The 17,537-nt window shown below is 42.4% G+C and overlaps 1 protein-coding gene across 2 annotated transcripts in view; it reads right to left on the reverse strand.

The window, feature by feature from the left end:
• The window catches only part of LOC135106837 (chaoptin-like), a 114,029-nt gene that overhangs the window by 21,821 nt on the left and 74,671 nt on the right, over positions 1–17,537 (reverse strand). For both annotated transcript variants that reach the window (XM_064016197.1, XM_064016196.1), the window contains one exon: positions 12,463–12,507. The gene's annotated coding sequence lies outside the window, so the exon portion shown is untranslated. The remainder of the gene's footprint in view (positions 1–12,462; positions 12,508–17,537) is intronic.

A 17,537-nucleotide genomic window follows, 5' to 3' on the forward strand; every position in this document is an offset into this window, starting at 1 on the left:
AACGAGTATTCACTATTCAATCTACATACTTCTATTTCCCATCACCTTGACCACTTACAGAAGCCTCTCTTCACTCTCAGCAGCTCTCGTGAAGCACAACTTACCCTAAGAAGTTATGTTATAAAAGTTAAACATTTTGTAGAACCACTTGTTGTTCCCACGGTTCACGGCCTCCTTGCTAGCACTGATGGTTCTTTATCTTAACACATCTGCTAGACTGATCGTCTCCTTGGCCTCCTTCAGAAGACGAAAGTCAGCGGTCGCCATCTCCCTCTCCCCCTTCCCACTCTCTTGTATAAAAAAAAAAAAAAAATCTAATGAGTTTTTGACGATCCCACTTTCTTTCTGAGTGGTTTTAGCGGAGGCGTATTTTTCTATCCACTTCCTCTCTTCCTCTTTCTCACAGTGTTAATTAAATCGTCTTGTTGTAGACCTTCAGAGGAGAAGAAAGAATTATGCATAGTCACGAGAGAGAGAGAGAGAGAGAGAGAGAGAGAGAGAGAGAGAGAGAGAGAGAGAGAGAGAGAGAGAGAGAGAGAGAGAGAGAGAGAGAGAGAGAGAGAGAGAGACACACACACACTTTAATGAAATTATAAACTTATCAATTGACAAAGGATTGTATAGTTCAAATCTAGTCTTCAATTAATTGTATAGTTCAAATCTAGTCTTCAATGAATCATCTGAAGCTTCGACACACAGGACAAAGGACAAACTCGTAACGTTGGATAAGGAGAGTGTCGAGCAAACAACGCGCGGTTCAAAAGGCAAAAAAGTTTTAGTCTTGTGTTCCCACTCAGTCTCTTAGTTAATCTTTACCTCTATGTACACACAAGTCGCTTGGCTGACATGAAAGCTGGAGGGCTGGTCATGTTTCTGGATTTCTCTCTCTCTCTCTCTCTCTCTCTCTCTCTCTCTCTCTCTCTCTCTCTCTCTCTCTCTCTCTCTCTCTCTCTCTCTCTCTCTCTCATATTTTGCATCGTTTTTAACATGCCTCGAGGGAAGCGAATTCTTGTCTTACAGTTCTTGTTAATAAAAGTTATTTTGGGAGAAGTTATTCAGTGATATCTTCATGACCTAATAATGAAAAATGGAGAAAAAAAAATAATAATACAAAAATAATAATAAATAAACAAATGAATAGAAATAGAAGTCTAATATCAGTTTCTTCGCCTCTGCTAGCCTGTCCCTGCCACCCATCACTACACCACCAATGATCACCACCACCCACCAGCAGAACAAACACTACCCCGCCGTGCATGAGTGTCAACGCCCCGTACCTGCCTGATGATCACGATCGTGCGAGAGGAAAACGGAAGGTAATTAGTCATGGAGTAATTAATATTAACTGTTGTTCCTGGTTCTCACGTCAGGCTACTACTGTACGTGACTTCCGTGACATCATAACGAGACATCAGGCTTCCCAACACCTGCTGGGGGGCTTGCAGGGATGCGCTGGGAAACTGTCAACGGCGAAATGATGACTGTCTTAGTTGTCTCTAAAAGATATACACACACACACACACACACACACACACACACACACACACACACACACACACACACACACACACACACACACACACACACACGAAAGAAGGAAAGAAAGAATTGCAAAGATTATACCACGAAACATCATCTAATCTGATCTGTGCACACCAAGCATAGTCGCTGGCTGACGTTGCCTTAAATATGGGACGAAGGCGGTTATCAATTTCGAATCCAAACCAAAAAAAAAAAAAAAAAAGGAGGCTGAATTCATTAAACCGTTTAATTTCGAAGGGAAAGGAGTGTAAGGGAAAGTTTCTAACGATCTTTAAATATGATAGGAAGTCAACTACAAATTCCGAATCGACACGAATCAAATTTTAAGGGGAGCTAAATTCATGAAAGTGTGTGAAACTGTTTGATTCGGAAGGGAAAGAAGCGTAAGAGAAAGTTTCCAATGACCTGTTAACCTACATATTATTAATGATGTACAGATTATAATTATCCGGATCAGGTGCGTATAAGTGATGTGAACAGTAATTCAAGCGATGCACACCTGTACTGAACTAAAACGGAGGAGGCGAAGCGCTGAGGTCGTGTGAAGGATAAATATCAATTCCATGTAGCATTCCTTCTTACAATTTGCAACTGAAGCATAAACTAATTGACAGCTTGAATAACAGACTTGTTAAATTATAAGCATCATTACAAACTAACAAAGTATCTCTGCCCTTAAAAAAAAATCAGCATACCCAAGAGTTTAAAAGTAAGGGTAAAATTGAAACCAAGCTTATTTCAACAGACTAGCCATTAATGCAGTCGTCAAGAGCTCACGTGCCTGCAGTGCTTGGTAAGAATTAAAGAAGACGCAGTAAAAGACATGCGCGTCACCTTGCCTCCACTGCTTGTTACTATTCTTATCAGCACCACACACACACACACACACACACACACACACACACATATTCTCTCGCCTGTAGGTTTACTTTTTTACTATTATATATCACAGTATCGGAAATATTCACCTGTTACTAACGTTTCACCCAACTACGAAAAAAAATTAATAAAAACAGAAAATAAACTTAATATACTAAAAACACTAACTATTCAAGGCATTTTTCACACACGCTTACCGACAAGGAAACAAAAACAATAAATTCAAACACAACTCAATAAAAAAAATAATAAATAAATAAAAAACTTCCCAGTGATTAAACTTAGATGCGATTTTTCCCGGTAGACACACCACAAGTCATCATAATAAAACAGTAAAAATCAGTCTTCCTTCAAGTTTCCCAGCAACTAATTCTTTCCCAGGTTTTCCTCAATTACTAGATGTTGGTGCTAAATTCTCATCATCCAAGAAGTGTTTTTCCTCCCCCACATGTCCCGTGTCTCATAAATTAAAGTGAAAATGCACAAATGTAAGGAAATACAACATTAAGCTTTATACTTGACGTGTTTTCTCATGGTCCAGCTCAAACACACACACACACACACAAACACACCACGCACGCTTCCCCCTCACGCTCTGCTCATTTCCTTCACCAGCACAGTCGTGGCACGCTTTTATCCTGTTGTACTTTCGCAGCAAGCTTTCCACTCCACTACGGGACTAAAAACATTCCTTAGCCGGTTAGGAGGAAGAGAAAAAATCTCTCTCTCTCTCTCTCTCTCTCTCTCTCTCTCTCTCTCTCTCTCTCTCTCTCTCTCTCTCTCTCTCTCTTCCTCTGAATTTAATACAGACATTTTTTTTTTTTTTTACTGAGCGATTTGGGGAAAATACACACTTAGGTTTAGCAATATTAAGCTTTGCTGATTAAAATGACCAAGTTGTCTAATTAAAAAAAAAAAACAGCTGATAGAATAAATTTGAATGTAATAAACTGACGATTTTATCAGCCAAGAAAGGAGTTGTATAACCTGTGTAGATAGCATGTTAAAACTTGGAACTAGCATAACCAATATTCCTGATACATCGCATATAAGAAATAGGATTGTGGCTAATACAGGTCCCTATGTAGCAAATAATCTAGTCAGCCATAGAAACATCCCATTTTCTCTCATATTCAGGGTACACTAAAGCTTACGCGCTTCTCAGAACCAGTAATATGTAAACACAAGTCACCGCTCCAAGCACTCCGTTTTCTCTTATATGTTTTCAGCCTCCCGTTCTCTTTCTACTGCACAGATTTTTCGTCTTTCATCTCTTCTTCCTCATTTTTTATACATACACATTCTGTGCACGCTTTTCGACACATACGTTACACGTCTTTTCTATACATCATATTACTCCTTTCTTCACACAGACATACACACACACATTCACTCTCTTTGTTCATATCTTTATGTAAATCATTTTTTATGTTCAGTATTTCTTGTGTACATGTTCATGTTTTTGTTAAATAAAGTAGAGAGAGTTTAACCAGTCTAACAAGTGGCTATAAATACAACCTTAGCTGGTGAACAAAAAGAGTTAAGAGATTAAAGGACTTGCAACTGCTGACGGTTACCTGTCGGTTTTCTCTTCTCTATCTCTGGCGAGTTAAGAGATTAAAGGACTTGCAACTGCTGACGGTTACCTGTCGGTTTTCTCTTCTCACATTCCTGGCGGCTTCCACCTAGATCACTAGAAATGGTGACTCGGAGTTAGACCGTAGTGGCCAGCTCCACCAATGCTGTGTCCCAGGTTCTTTAGCACTATAGCGTCGCCACAGCTATAGGTACCTCGCCCAGGTCAGCCCCCGCCTGACACGGACCACCACGGCCAAACCGCCACCCAGCCTGGCCCAGCCGTGACCCACCGACGCCACCCAGCCCGGCCAGCCGCCACGTGACACACACACACCGTCACCCAGCCCAGCAACCGTGGTCACCGCCGCTGCCTCGCCAGTCACCAGCCACCCTCTCTCGCAGCTGTGACTCACCACGCCTCGCCAGCCACCCAGGCCACTGAGGCCACGCTCACCTGCCGCCTCACCACCGCCACCAGGTCCTTCCCTCTCCTGCTGCCGTGACCCACCGCGCCAACTCCACCTGCTGCCTGGTCACCTGCCACCCCTGCCACACCTGCTGCCCAGCCTCCATCACCACCACAGCAGCAGCAACACCTCTCCGGCTCACCACGCACGGTCACCGCCACCCGGCCGTGACCCCACTGGCCCTGATTTCGCTTCTCTACAACAGGGCGGCGCCCCCTGCACCGGTACTCCCGTCTTCCGCTCGACAACAGGGCGGCGTTCCCTGCAACGTTCCCCCACCAAAGTGTTAGTGCTCCCGACCGTCCCTCCCCTCTCCCCCGTCGTCCACCCTCCCCCTGTGTGTGTTAACCCCTGCCCCTAGAAAACTCCCTAGTGTGCATCAGCGCGTACCAACCCCCGTGTGCCAGACACCAACACCTACACATACGCGCACTCACACACACACACACACAGACTACACACTTCGTTCACGGCAGTGCGTTCCAAGCCGTAAGTGCGAGTGCGGTAAAGTACGTGCCTAGGACCATCACTGCACAGTGGCGCCCAGCAGGCGTCCCTTGCCACCTCTCACTGGCACCTGGCGCCGGAGGAACCCGCGCCTCGCCGACAGGCGTCACTACACCCTGCTCCACGACTCGCATAACAAGCCACCAGGCCCCATCGCACGCCAGCAACAAGAAACGGCCATGGCTCCAAGGTGACGCGACACACACGCTCCCCTACAGCCACCTTCACGCCAGTCTCCACACGCTTCGAACACGTCCATATCGACCTCGTTGGCCCTCTTCCTCACTCCGACGGCTGCCGCTACATCCTCACCTGTGTCGACCGCTTCACTCGCTGGCCAGAAGCTGCACCGCTGACTGACATCTCCACTGACACCGTTGCACGTGCCTTTATCAGCACGTGGATCTCACGCTTCGGTGTTCCTGTCAGCCTCACTTCTGACCGCGGCGGCCAGTTTGAGTCCAGTGTCTGGAACAAACTGATGACACTACTCGGCATTCGACGATACAGGACTGCCAGCTACCATCCTCAGGCCAACGCTACAGTGGAACGTTTCCACCGCCAGCTGAAGTCGTCACTGATGGCTTCCAGCGACCAACGCGAGAAGTGGAACGCCACCTTACCCCTCGTCCTCCTCGGCATCCGGACGTCCCTCAAGCAGGACCTTCACCACTCTTCTGCCGAGCTCGTATACGGCACCACTCTTCGACTCCCTGGCGAGCTCCTTACCAGCTCACCCGACGCCGGCCCCTGCAGCGTCCAAGACTTCGCCAGCAGTCTTAAGGAGTCGATGAGAAGCCTGCAGCCGGTGCAACCTCGCACGCACCCCGCCAAGACCTTCGTCAGCCAGGATCTCGAAGACTGCACACACGTCTTCGTCAGGGTTGACGCTGTCCGTAAACCACTACAGCGCCCCTACGAAGGCCCCTTCGAGGTCCTCCGCAGGACGAGGAAAAACATCACCATCAACAGAAACGGCTCTTCTGACGTCATAGCCATAGACCGAGTCAAGCCCGCCTACATCCTGCACACCCCGACGGCACCTCACGACCCGACATCGCCGGCCACGCCTTCAGCACCACGCGCCACAGCTAAACAGCACGTATCGTTCGTCGTGCCTCCTCACTCGGGGGAAGTTATGTAGCAAATAATCTAGTCAGCCATAGAAACATCCCATTTTCTCTCATATTCAGGGTACACTAAAGCTTACGCGCTTCTCAGAACCAGTAATATGTAAACACAAGTCACCGCTCCAAGCACTCCGTTTTCTCTTATATGTTTTCAGCCTCCCGTTCTCTTTCTACTGCACAGATTTTTCGTCTTTCATCTCTTCTTCCTCATTTTTTATACATACACATTCTGTGCACGCTTTTCGACACATACGTTACACGTCTTTTCTATACATCATATTACTCCTTTCTTCACACAGACATACACACACACATTCACTCTCTTTGTTCATATCTTTATGTAAATCATTTTTTATGTTCAGTATTTCTTGTGTACATGTTCATGTTTTTGTTAAATAAAGTAGAGAGAGTTTAACCAGTCTAACAAGTGGCTATAAATACAACCTTAGCTGGTGAACAAAAAGAGTTAAGAGATTAAAGGACTTGCAACTGCTGACGGTTACCTGTCGGTTTTCTCTTCTCTATCTCTGGCGAGTTAAGAGATTAAAGGACTTGCAACTGCTGACGGTTACCTGTCGGTTTTCTCTTCTCACATTCCTGGCGGCTTCCACCTAGATCACTAGACCTATAGAACACATGTATATATAAATTTACGATATGCGTATTTGCTATTAGTGTGTGTGTGTGTGTGTGTGTGTGTGTGTGTGTGTGACTCGCTAAAGTTTGGACTTCGTTAGTTAGAACTTTTAATTAAAACTGAATTCAGACTTTGTACTACGAATTTCCTGTAATAGTACTTATCAAATAAACCTTGACTAATAAACCTAAATCATTCTACATATCTATCTACCTATCTATCAATGAAGATTAGACAAATTTATGGATGAGGAAGAGAGGTGGAAACAGACAAGCATATTTCACACAGGGCTTTCCACGTGTAGGCTTGATGGCTTCTTGTAGCTCTTATATTCTTATATTATTATGTCTTTATATCTGTCTATCTATCTATCTATCTATTCATCTGTCTATCTGTCTATTCATCTATTTACCTGTGTGTGTGTGTGTGTGTGTGTGTGTATGTGTGTGTGTGTGTGTGTGTGTGTGTGTGTGTGTGTGTGTGTGTGTGTGTGTGTGTGTGTGTGTGTGTGTGTGTGTGTGTGTGTGTGTTGCTTCACTTTACTTTGTACACCGTGACTCAGTGTTGACATAACGCGCCACACACCGCCACGGATTGCACACCAGCGCGCTCCTTCCGGATGCTTCCCTGCCTTCCTTCCTGTTTTTGAGTTTGTAGACAACTATTGTTATGCATAATAAAAGATGAGCCAGCCTGACGCTCCCTCCGCTCACCACCTGACGCCTCCTCCTCCTCCTCCTCCTCGTCCTCCTCCTTGCTACTTTCCTGACGAGCCAATGGTTAGAATAATGTCTCTCTCTCTCTCTCTCTCTCTCTCTCTCTCTCTCTCTCTCTCTCTCTCTCTCTCTCTCTCTCTCTCTTGACGGTACATGATTCAACTATCGAGCAAACTTTAATCAAGAGAGTGAAATTATTATCTTTCAGTATGCGTGTTTTGTTAAATTCGACAGATTTTTTCTTGTTATTTATTTATTTATTTATTTATTTATTTATTTACTTATTTATTTATTATTTTCTTCTTTTTTTTTGCATTCTTTTATTATATTGTTTTGATCAATTTGAATTTGGATTTTACTTATACTCCTGGTTCCGTGGCGTGTATGGTAAGAAGCTGATGAAGTAAGGTACCATCATCGTCATCATTATCATCATTCATCATTACCAATCAATAATTCACGATAAATTCAGACGCCATTTGACTCCAAAGTTCCGATGCCTTCAGTCAATCAGCCGGTCAGTCGTTCTCGGTAAATTAAAAAAAAAGTATACAAAGTTACAAACCTGACCATGGGAGACACGAGAATCGACACACTACGTACTTGGCAGTCAAACACAAAATCAAACTTAAATAAAACATTCTATAAATCCAAATCCACTGGAACGATAAACGAAAACTTTACTTGTTTAATTTATGACAGAGGAGACAAGAACAAAACAAATGAGCACACCACAAAATATATATAAATGAATAAAAGATAACAAGATTCACGCTAAAGCAAATTCCAGCTCCAATGAAACAGTAACTTGTTTGAAAGGATAAGAACAAATACCTTCAGTACAAAACAACCAAAGACAGTCTCGAACCGCACAAGCAGGGAGAGACTCATCAGCCGTCCAGCCCCGTTAAGGAAAATAAGAACCTCAAGCGAAATTATGATGATGGGTATTATTTGGGGGGAAATAATGAAGGAATCCTCGTGGGCTGGTATATCTTCACGAGATTTACAAAGAAGCGAAACTTTTCATGAAGGAATCTCACTTGCAAGGAATTCACGTAAACGCAAACCAAGGAATTGATAGAAACACAAACCAAGGAATTGATAGAAACACAAACCAAGGAATTGATAGAAACACAAACCAAGGAATTGACAAAGAAACAAAAACCAAGGAACTGACACAGAAACAATGCAAAACAAAACAAACAAAGCAAAAAGCAAAGAATTTACATAGAAACAAAAGCAAGCACTCAGGCGAAACGGGAATACAAAACAACTACCATTCCTTTGCGCTTCCTTCCCGCCCACAGGTGACGCATGCAGGAAGAACAGACAGCAGCTTACCTGGCGAGAGTTGCGAGGAAATTAAATAAAAAATGCAGGGAAACCATTACGGAGTGACAGGAAGTGACTGTTTACAAGAGGAAGATGCGAGGAAGACGAGAGGCAGGATGGGAAAAAAGGAGGAAAAAACTAAAAAGGATGAAAATGCACTTTACGACCAGAGGTTATAATAATTAGCTGTGTCATGTGTGTGTGTGTGTGTGTGTGTGTGTGTGTGTGTGTGTGTGTGTGTGTGTGTGTGTGTGTGTGTGTGTGTGTGTGTGTGTGTGTGTGTGTGTGTGTGTGTGTGTGTGTGTGTGTGTGTGTGTGTGTGTGTGTGTGTGTGTGTGTGACAGGGCGTACTACTATTAATACAACGAGGATATAGCAAGACATAAATGATGAAAAAAAAGGCAAACAAGAAAGTAAAGCGAAAAAAAAAAATGTTTGACCAAATATGAGGAAAAAAAAAGAAGATAACAAAAATACCAATCCGCGAGAGAGAGAGAGAGAGAGAGAGAGAGAGAGAGAGAGAGAGAGAGAGAGAGAGAGAGAGAGAGAGAGAGAGAGAGAGAGAGAGAGAGAGAGAGAGAGAGAGAGAGAGAATTTTATGATGCTCTAATGAGGTCTTGTGAAAGCTAACAAGAGAGATTTCTTGTGATTCTTCTGAAAGCAAGAGAGAGAGAGAGAGAGAGAGAGAGAGAGAGAGAGAGAGAGAGAGAGAGAGAGAGAGAGAGAGAGAGAGAGAGAGAGAGAGAGAGAGAGAGAGATTAATGAAGAGAGACGCCAGGGAGAGAGAAAGGGAAAGAAACGCAAAGAGGAAGGGAGAAAAGAGATATAATAGGAAGGGAGAGAGGAAGAGGGAGAGAAGACATCAGAGAACAAATTACCGTCAACTTCCGCACACATCATACGAAATTAACGAAGACGACGCCAGTAAAACGACTTAAGTACACTTCCTTCCTCTTCAGAAAAACTTAATACGTACTGCCTATGAATGCCTTCTTCCGTGTTGGGGAGGTGAGCGGAGGAGCCGAGGAAAGTGTGGGGTGGTTGGCTGCGGGAGAGGAAGAGAACCTGCCATGATAATCAGGTAACTCGTGTCGTTTTAACCTTTTTCTCTTCCCCGCCGCGCTCCTCGCTCGCTCCTCAGAGTCATTCATGCGGGAAGATGCGCTGTTTTGTTGATGCCAGACAAGCGGGAAGCCTGGAGTGTTCATCAGCGCGGGTGCTTCGTCTACTGAGGTTGTATAAGCGACTCGATAGAGAAAACGTACAAATTTAAAAGAAGCTACCTGTCATTACATTCAGGAAACAAAGCAAAAAAGAAAACAGCAACAAGGAAACTGTAATGAAAACAATTGTACGAACAAAGAAAAAAAAAACAGTATACTACCTATGATAAAATCAGGAATGGTTTTACAAGCGAAGAAAACAAAATCCATTATCATTATTTTCGACAAAAAACAGACATTTTTTCCAACCCCCCAAAAAATGTATTCAGCAAAATCAGAAAAAAAAAAAAAAAGAAAACTGAGACGAGAAAGCAGAGAACAATCTTACATGCTCGTATTACATTCATTCAGCGAAAACTGGAACGAAAAATAAAAATTCAATATAGTAATCGATTTAACCCTGCAATTACCCTGTTCAGTGACGTCTGATTAGCCGATGGCGACGCTGACTACTTCCTCTAGCAACAGCAGTGAAACATTACCACAACCGCACATTGATGATTCAGACTTGCAATAAAGGAAAGGCAATCAAATTAAATCCGTGACCTCTTTAATTAAAAACAAGACAAGTTTGACTCACCAAAGACAACATTACTCCTTACTTCCTCAGTCACGGGAACATCCGCACAACCCGTTTCATTCACACTTATCATTCACAACAGTCCATCAACCCGAGACAACATTCCCGAAACGACTCGGGATCATTCACTCGTCATTTCCAGGCCCGCCGCGTCATGGCTCTCCCTGGCTCCGTGTCGTGCTGCGGGAGGCGTGCTCAGTCAAGGGAAAACTCAACCATCGGCAGTATGAAGGTCACACAACCTGGAGGCCTGGTTTCAAGTATGGCAGCGAGAGCAGGAGAACGAACCGTCACGCTGGCTGGCTATCGAGTCCTCGGAGCCCAACCGCAGAGGCAGAGACGAGGAATGAAAGCAGCTCATAGAAAATGGTAGGGAGGGAGTAAAATGACACTGCATGAGAATAAATGTAAAATCAAATAGATAATCAAACGAAGCCATGATGTGGAAAAAAGAGAGAAGGAAGGAAGGAAGGAAGGCAACTTACAGGCAGTGAAAGGCGCAATAGAAAGAGTAAAATGACACTGAAAGATGCTGAAAGACCAAATCACGTAGGCAAATAAACACAAAGAGTGACGTGTTTATAAATATACAAGAAAAATATGATAAACCGAGAGAAAGCAGTGAAAGATCGAGAAGGGAGGAGTAAACAATGAAAACAGGATTCAAAACAAAATCATGGGTAAAGACACGAAAAAAAAAAATCTGCAATACAATAAAAAGAACTGGAAAGCAGAAACAAGGAAAGGAGAAAAGTGCAGCCAAGAATAGACATCACGACGAGACATGGCAGAAAAAGAGAGCGTCGAGTAATGAGTCAGCAAGAAGTGGCAGAGCTCCAGGCGCGACGAAACACACCAAATGCCGAGGGGAGGTGGAGGGAGGGGAGGGAAGTGGTGCTGCAGATAATATTTGACGGGGAGGGAGGGAAAGACGCATGGAAAAAAAAATAATAGATAAATAAAATACAATACAATAAAACAAGGTATCATAAATATTACAGGAAAGTGGAGTAAGAGGAATCTAATGTAATATAAGCTTACCTATCCTAACCTAACCTAAACGCACCTAACCTAACTTAATCTTATCTATCATAACCTAACGTAACCTAACCTGAATGTACTTAACCTAATCTTACCTAACCTAAACTTACTTATCCTAACCTAACCTAGTCCACCCTAACCAAACGTAACCCAACTTAAACGTATCTAACCTAATCTAACCTAACCTAAACTTACCTATCCTAACTTAAGGTAACCTAACCTGACGTAACCTAACCTAATCTAACCTAACCTAAACTTACCTACCCTATGCTAAGCTAATCTAACATAACATAATCTAACCTAACCTAAACTTACTTACCCTAAGCTAACTAACCTAACCTATCCATAACACCATTATTTCTTATGTGCCATTTTTTTTTTTTTTCAAGACCAAAATTCATAACATTTATTCCTGTCATTTTTCTTTTCCCGTGACATAAATTAGTAACATTTTTTTGATATACCATTATTTCTCTTTTTTTTTTTTTTTTTTGCTGTGACATTTACTCCTACACCATTTCTTTCTGGCGACACTTCTTCCCCAGTGACATTCATTTCTAATCCCTTTTTCTTGTAACACTGAATCCTATGTAATTTTTTAACCATTATTTTTTTTCCGCGTACCGCCTGAGAGGGTGAGGGAAGAATGAAACTGACAAATGGTCTCATCCACACCTCCATCACGTCGCCGCCAAGCAGTGTGAGTAATGGCAGACCGAAGGTGGAGAACAATGTACCGACGACCCACTACTGTCACCATCGTCTTACTAATAACGTAGCGATAGAAGAAGGAAACCAAGCATACTTTTCTCCTTCGCAGTACTTACTTTGGCCTCGTTCTTTCTCAGCACATCAGCACTAGGGGGAAAAATCTGCAAAGAGAAAGAGTATTGTCACTACAAGTCGTCCAAATCGAGGTCTTTTAAACATGAATATTAACTTTTAAAGACTAACGCAACAGATAAAGCAATGTGAAGTGATAAGTGTTGATAGTGTTGCTGCAATGTGAAGATAAGATAATGTTACAACAGCGCAATGTGTAAGGATAGGAAAGTTAACACAGATCGAGTCACTCTAGCCTTCGTGACCATCTTGGCCTAATTGGTAACCTTCCGTACTTGCGTGGTTATCCTGAGCGTCTTGTCGAAAAAATAAATCCCCCAACGACAGTCTCTTGGTCAATTCTCGCCTTTAGATCAATTTCTCGGTATTTCCATGATGTTTCAGAAAGGGGAGATGACTTCACTAATCACTTTCATTCCAACGCATATTAAATTATAGTTCTTTTACGGTAATCAAACCTCTCATTCTGACATAAATAACTTTCTATGTCGAACAACTCTACATGAAGTGAGAGAGCGAGGCTTCAATCTACATAAATCAAGACAATCAGCCTGACACTGCTAACACTGCACCTCGCCGCTGTGTAGAAAGTGAAGGGTGAGCTCCTGATCCACTCCAATCAAAACTCACCCTGACATTAGAAACTTTCTGCACCTGAGATGAGAAGTGACGATCTCAATCAGCATGTATTAAAAGTAAAAGCCTGACATTAGCAACACTCCGCGGTTCACTCTTGTGTAGAAAGTGAAGGAGCGAGCTTTCAATCTAAACCACTGAAGACAATTAGCGTTACATTAGCTCAGTCCACGATATATACTTTTTTTATGGAAGTGATATTATAAAGTATATTTGTGTGTGTTAATCCCGTGTAATCGCCAAAAGCGCTATCGGTGTCATCAAAATTATCTTCGTTGGAGTTTTTCGATACTGTGATGATTCATGAAGCACTAACTGAGATCCCCCAAAACAATACTGCATTTTTATGAGTCTATGCATGTGTTAGTGTGGACAATGCAATCTCTATCATCTATTTATCTGTCCACGTATCTTCCCGTCTGTCTATCTAATTGCCTGTTTCTGTCTATCTGTCAGTCCATCTATCTATTGATCACAACCGCTCTACTTCCCCACACACCTTGAAGTAATATTCGTGCCACTGTACAACCAGTCACACTAACACAATAATAAGCCACATCATCAGCAATCGTTATTCTGCAGGTTTATTAATTTTTTTCCTTGGTATTGTTTTTCATCTAAATTCCGACATTAAAATCGTACAAAGTCATCATTAGGTTACTGGAATGTGGTGCTGAGAGGAGATACAGGAAGAATCAGTTATTTTCCCTCCGCGTATACAATAAAATTACGTACTTGCTATTTCTCATCACCCCACTCCACTTCCTTGTCGTAAACTGATGTCTTTCCTTTCTTCACAACTGAAGCGTCCACAACCCACTAGACGCAAGAACGTAAAGCAAATATAAGTTCAACGTTCCAGCGCGTCTCGTCGCCTCGCACGGACGTGACTACTGAAAACACGTCGACGACCCTTACCCCCGCCTCGCCTCTCCCCGCCAGCAAGTGCTTCTAGCGGCACGATGAAGCCAGGCAGTGAACAGTTTGTTTTCGTGTATACAGAGAGCAGGCTTATGCAGTCTGGACCCGATCCTAGAGTGAAGTAATGCTAATCTCAATAAACCGCACAGTTAAAGAAAAAGTGAAAAAAAAAAAAAGATATTAGACAAATTGACGGACACATAAGTAGAAGGAACACAAGAAAAAAAAAAGAGAGAGAAAAGGAATGAACGAAAGAAAGAAAAAAAGAGAAAAGAAAAAAGTGGACAGACAAACTGATAGATAAATAGACAAATAGATATATAAATAGATAGATAAACATATAAATGGTTTGTAAAGTGATTCACCTGAAAAGGTCCCATACTCCCATTATGTTAAATACTTGCGTCACCTTCCACAAAGCAAAGAGTAAAAGTATAGATTTAAGGAAAAAAAATTTACTACCGCTTCACAAGAGCGATTTCAGTGATTATCAGTTGCTTCTTATTTACAAAGTTTTCATTAACTGCAATATCAAACCCACGTGAAACTTTTATTTTATGAATGCAATATAAACACTTAAATTACGAGTTGACTTTTTTTTTTTTTCGTGTGTGTGTGTGTGTGTGTGTGTGTGTTTATTTATGCAAGCTTCTTCCTCATACAAGTCACAAGGAAAATCAATTCACATCATCACAAGCCTCACATCACCCACCTGCCTGGCACGGTCCCTCACCGCGCCCCCAGACGTGCCGGGCTTAAGGGGCAAGGGACCGACCGACTGGCTGTGCGGGGGGTTATATACCTCTCACTTGGCCGAAACCTGTATTCCTACTCACTTCCTTCTACCACCAGAACTACTGCCAGAGAGCTGGTCGGGTTCTCCTGGGTATTTTTCTCATTTAAGGTGCAGAATCCTTATAAAACTCACTGGAATCATAAAATAAAAAAAATAAAAAATCCTTGAAACTCCCAATAACTTCCGGTATAGGCTGTTAAAAGCAAAGATAAGCTGCCGAAACTTAAAAAAAAAAACAGTCATTGGATTAAGTAAGAATCATACCGGTCTTACACTCTCTTAGGCCATGGTACTCGATGCCCAGTCGCTTCGGCGTCTCATCTCTATTACTTTAAAAAGTCATCAGGGTTTTAAGGTTGCTTTCATGATTCTGATGACAGTCGATCTAGAATTCTACATCACCAATATGAAAAACACGAATGAGAACCCCACTGATCACCTCTATGGCCTCTGGAAATAGTATGAGAACCCAAAGCGATAAAGAATACAAGCGGTATGCGACAGGACACGTGTAAGAAGGGAAGATACGCTAAATTACACTACATTAAGCATTACACTACACTACACCGCAACACACACACAAAAGCGTAAACACGGACGAATTTTTTTTTCTTTTCTTTTTTTTTTTTCTTTTTTTTTTTTTTTCAATAGAGTTAAGCCGTGACGCATATTTCCCCTTGCAAAACTATCACCTGAGTCACGAAAACACAATGAAACCTCCATTAACTTTCAACAGATCCTGGTAAGAGTAAAGATAAGGCGTCGAAACGTTACTGATTGCTGCTCCGGGTTAAGTAGTCTCGAGTTTACTACTTTTAACAGGCTCTTGTAAAAGTTATCCAGGGATTTTAAAAGAGCTCTCTAGTAATGACGTAACTATAACTCTACACCACCAATAGGAAAAACATGAATGAGAACCCGTGATAATTATGTCTATAGTCTTTGAAAGTAAATATTATGAGACCACAAAGCAAATAAGAATATATATATACTCCTACGCATGTATAGATGAAAATACGCTATACAGAACACGACGCCGTACACCGCATCACACCACACACATGGAGGCGGAAACACGAAAGAACCAGTGACTTTTTTTTTGCAGAGAAGGTAAATCGTGACGCATTTTTCCACTACTGCCGCAAAAAATCGTGTCTGTCACCTGCCGCCGGTCCGTACACATCACGATTCCCGACCCGCTTGTCCCGAGTTTTTCTACTTCCCGCCTTTCTTTCCTTTCCCCGCCTCCCACCCCTCGCCGAACAGCCACTCCGTAAATGACCCCGGAAATTTTGCACCAGCTTTCATCCAGCACTGAATTGTCGTTAATTCCACGTCGCCTCTAACAGGAAAGAATAATTGAAGAGTTTGATTCATATATATATAATGGGAGAAAATGTGTAATGATGAAAATAAGAAGTATAACCTCATGAACTGACATCCTCTTACGAGAGCTGCAGTGTCATAGTTGTAATGAGAGAGAGAGAGAGAGAGAGAGAGAGAGAGAGAGAGAGAGAGAGAGAGAGAGAGAGAGAGAGAGAGAGAGAGAGAGAGAGAGAGAGAGAGAGAGATGAAAAAAAAGACAGAGAAAGGGGAACAGAAAGACAAAGACTGCGCCAAACTGACATATACATACATATAAACAATACAGACAGATAGACATATATATATAAACACAGACACACACAGGCACACAAACAGACACACGAGGAAAGAAAGAAAACAGTTACTGCCAGGGTGAGAGTGATCTGGACAAGTAACACGGAAGACCAACACTTGAACTTGAGAACTTGTCCCCACGGGTCGCCTAGAAGCTGAAACCACCACCACCACCACCACCTTCCCAGCGACCTGTCTTGTGTCCACTTCCCGGGTCACTCATTCCGGGAAGTTCACTGCATTGAGAGGATCTGGAAGGTCAGGTTCAGGCTCAAATTCAGGTTCTTTATTTATTAAGTAAGGAAAACTGTATAATATATTTTGAGATTTGTGATATAAGCGGATTAACTTTCTCTTCTTATTGCCATGATAGTATTTAAGAGTTTAGCGAGGTTTCAAGGTACAAGGTATAAACTTTTGATTGGCTGCCACTGTTTGTCGTCACTGTAGTAGTGTTTATTTGTAGACTCGTGGTATTTCAAGGTCTGAGGTGTAATATTTTCATCAACTGTCGTTACTTGTTTTCATTTTGGTATTATGTTTTTCTTTTTCGGTGTTTATATACAAAGGCTCGTCATATTTCAAGGTCTGGTGAACACACGATTCAATACTTTCGCTGCTTGTTTCCATTCATCTATGTAATTTCTTTGAGTGTTTATTTGCAAACTCGTCACATTTTAAGGTTTGAATCATAAGCTATCCGATACCTTTCACGACTTGCTCTCACTGAATTTCTTTGTCTCATACCATCGTAAAATAATGAAGTATAAACTACAGGCCTGGGATATAAGTGGTTTAATATTTCGCATATTTCGATCAGTTAATATTCGGCGTTTAATATTTTTTTCTACTTTTTTTTTTTTATGTAGGAGAGACACCAGCCAAGAGCAACAAAATCCAATAAAAAAAAAAAGGCCCACTGAGATGCCGGTCCCCCGTGTGTTGCAGACTCGTATACACCTTTCCTTCAGCACGTACACAGGTTTCGTTCTGAAGGCAATGACGTCTGTCCTTCAATTCCAAGTCACTGCTCAATACAACACCGTG

The sequence above is a fragment of the Scylla paramamosain genome, chromosome 14 (assembly GCF_035594125.1).
Source record: "Scylla paramamosain isolate STU-SP2022 chromosome 14, ASM3559412v1, whole genome shotgun sequence".
Lineage (NCBI taxonomy): Eukaryota > Metazoa > Arthropoda > Malacostraca > Decapoda > Portunidae > Scylla > Scylla paramamosain.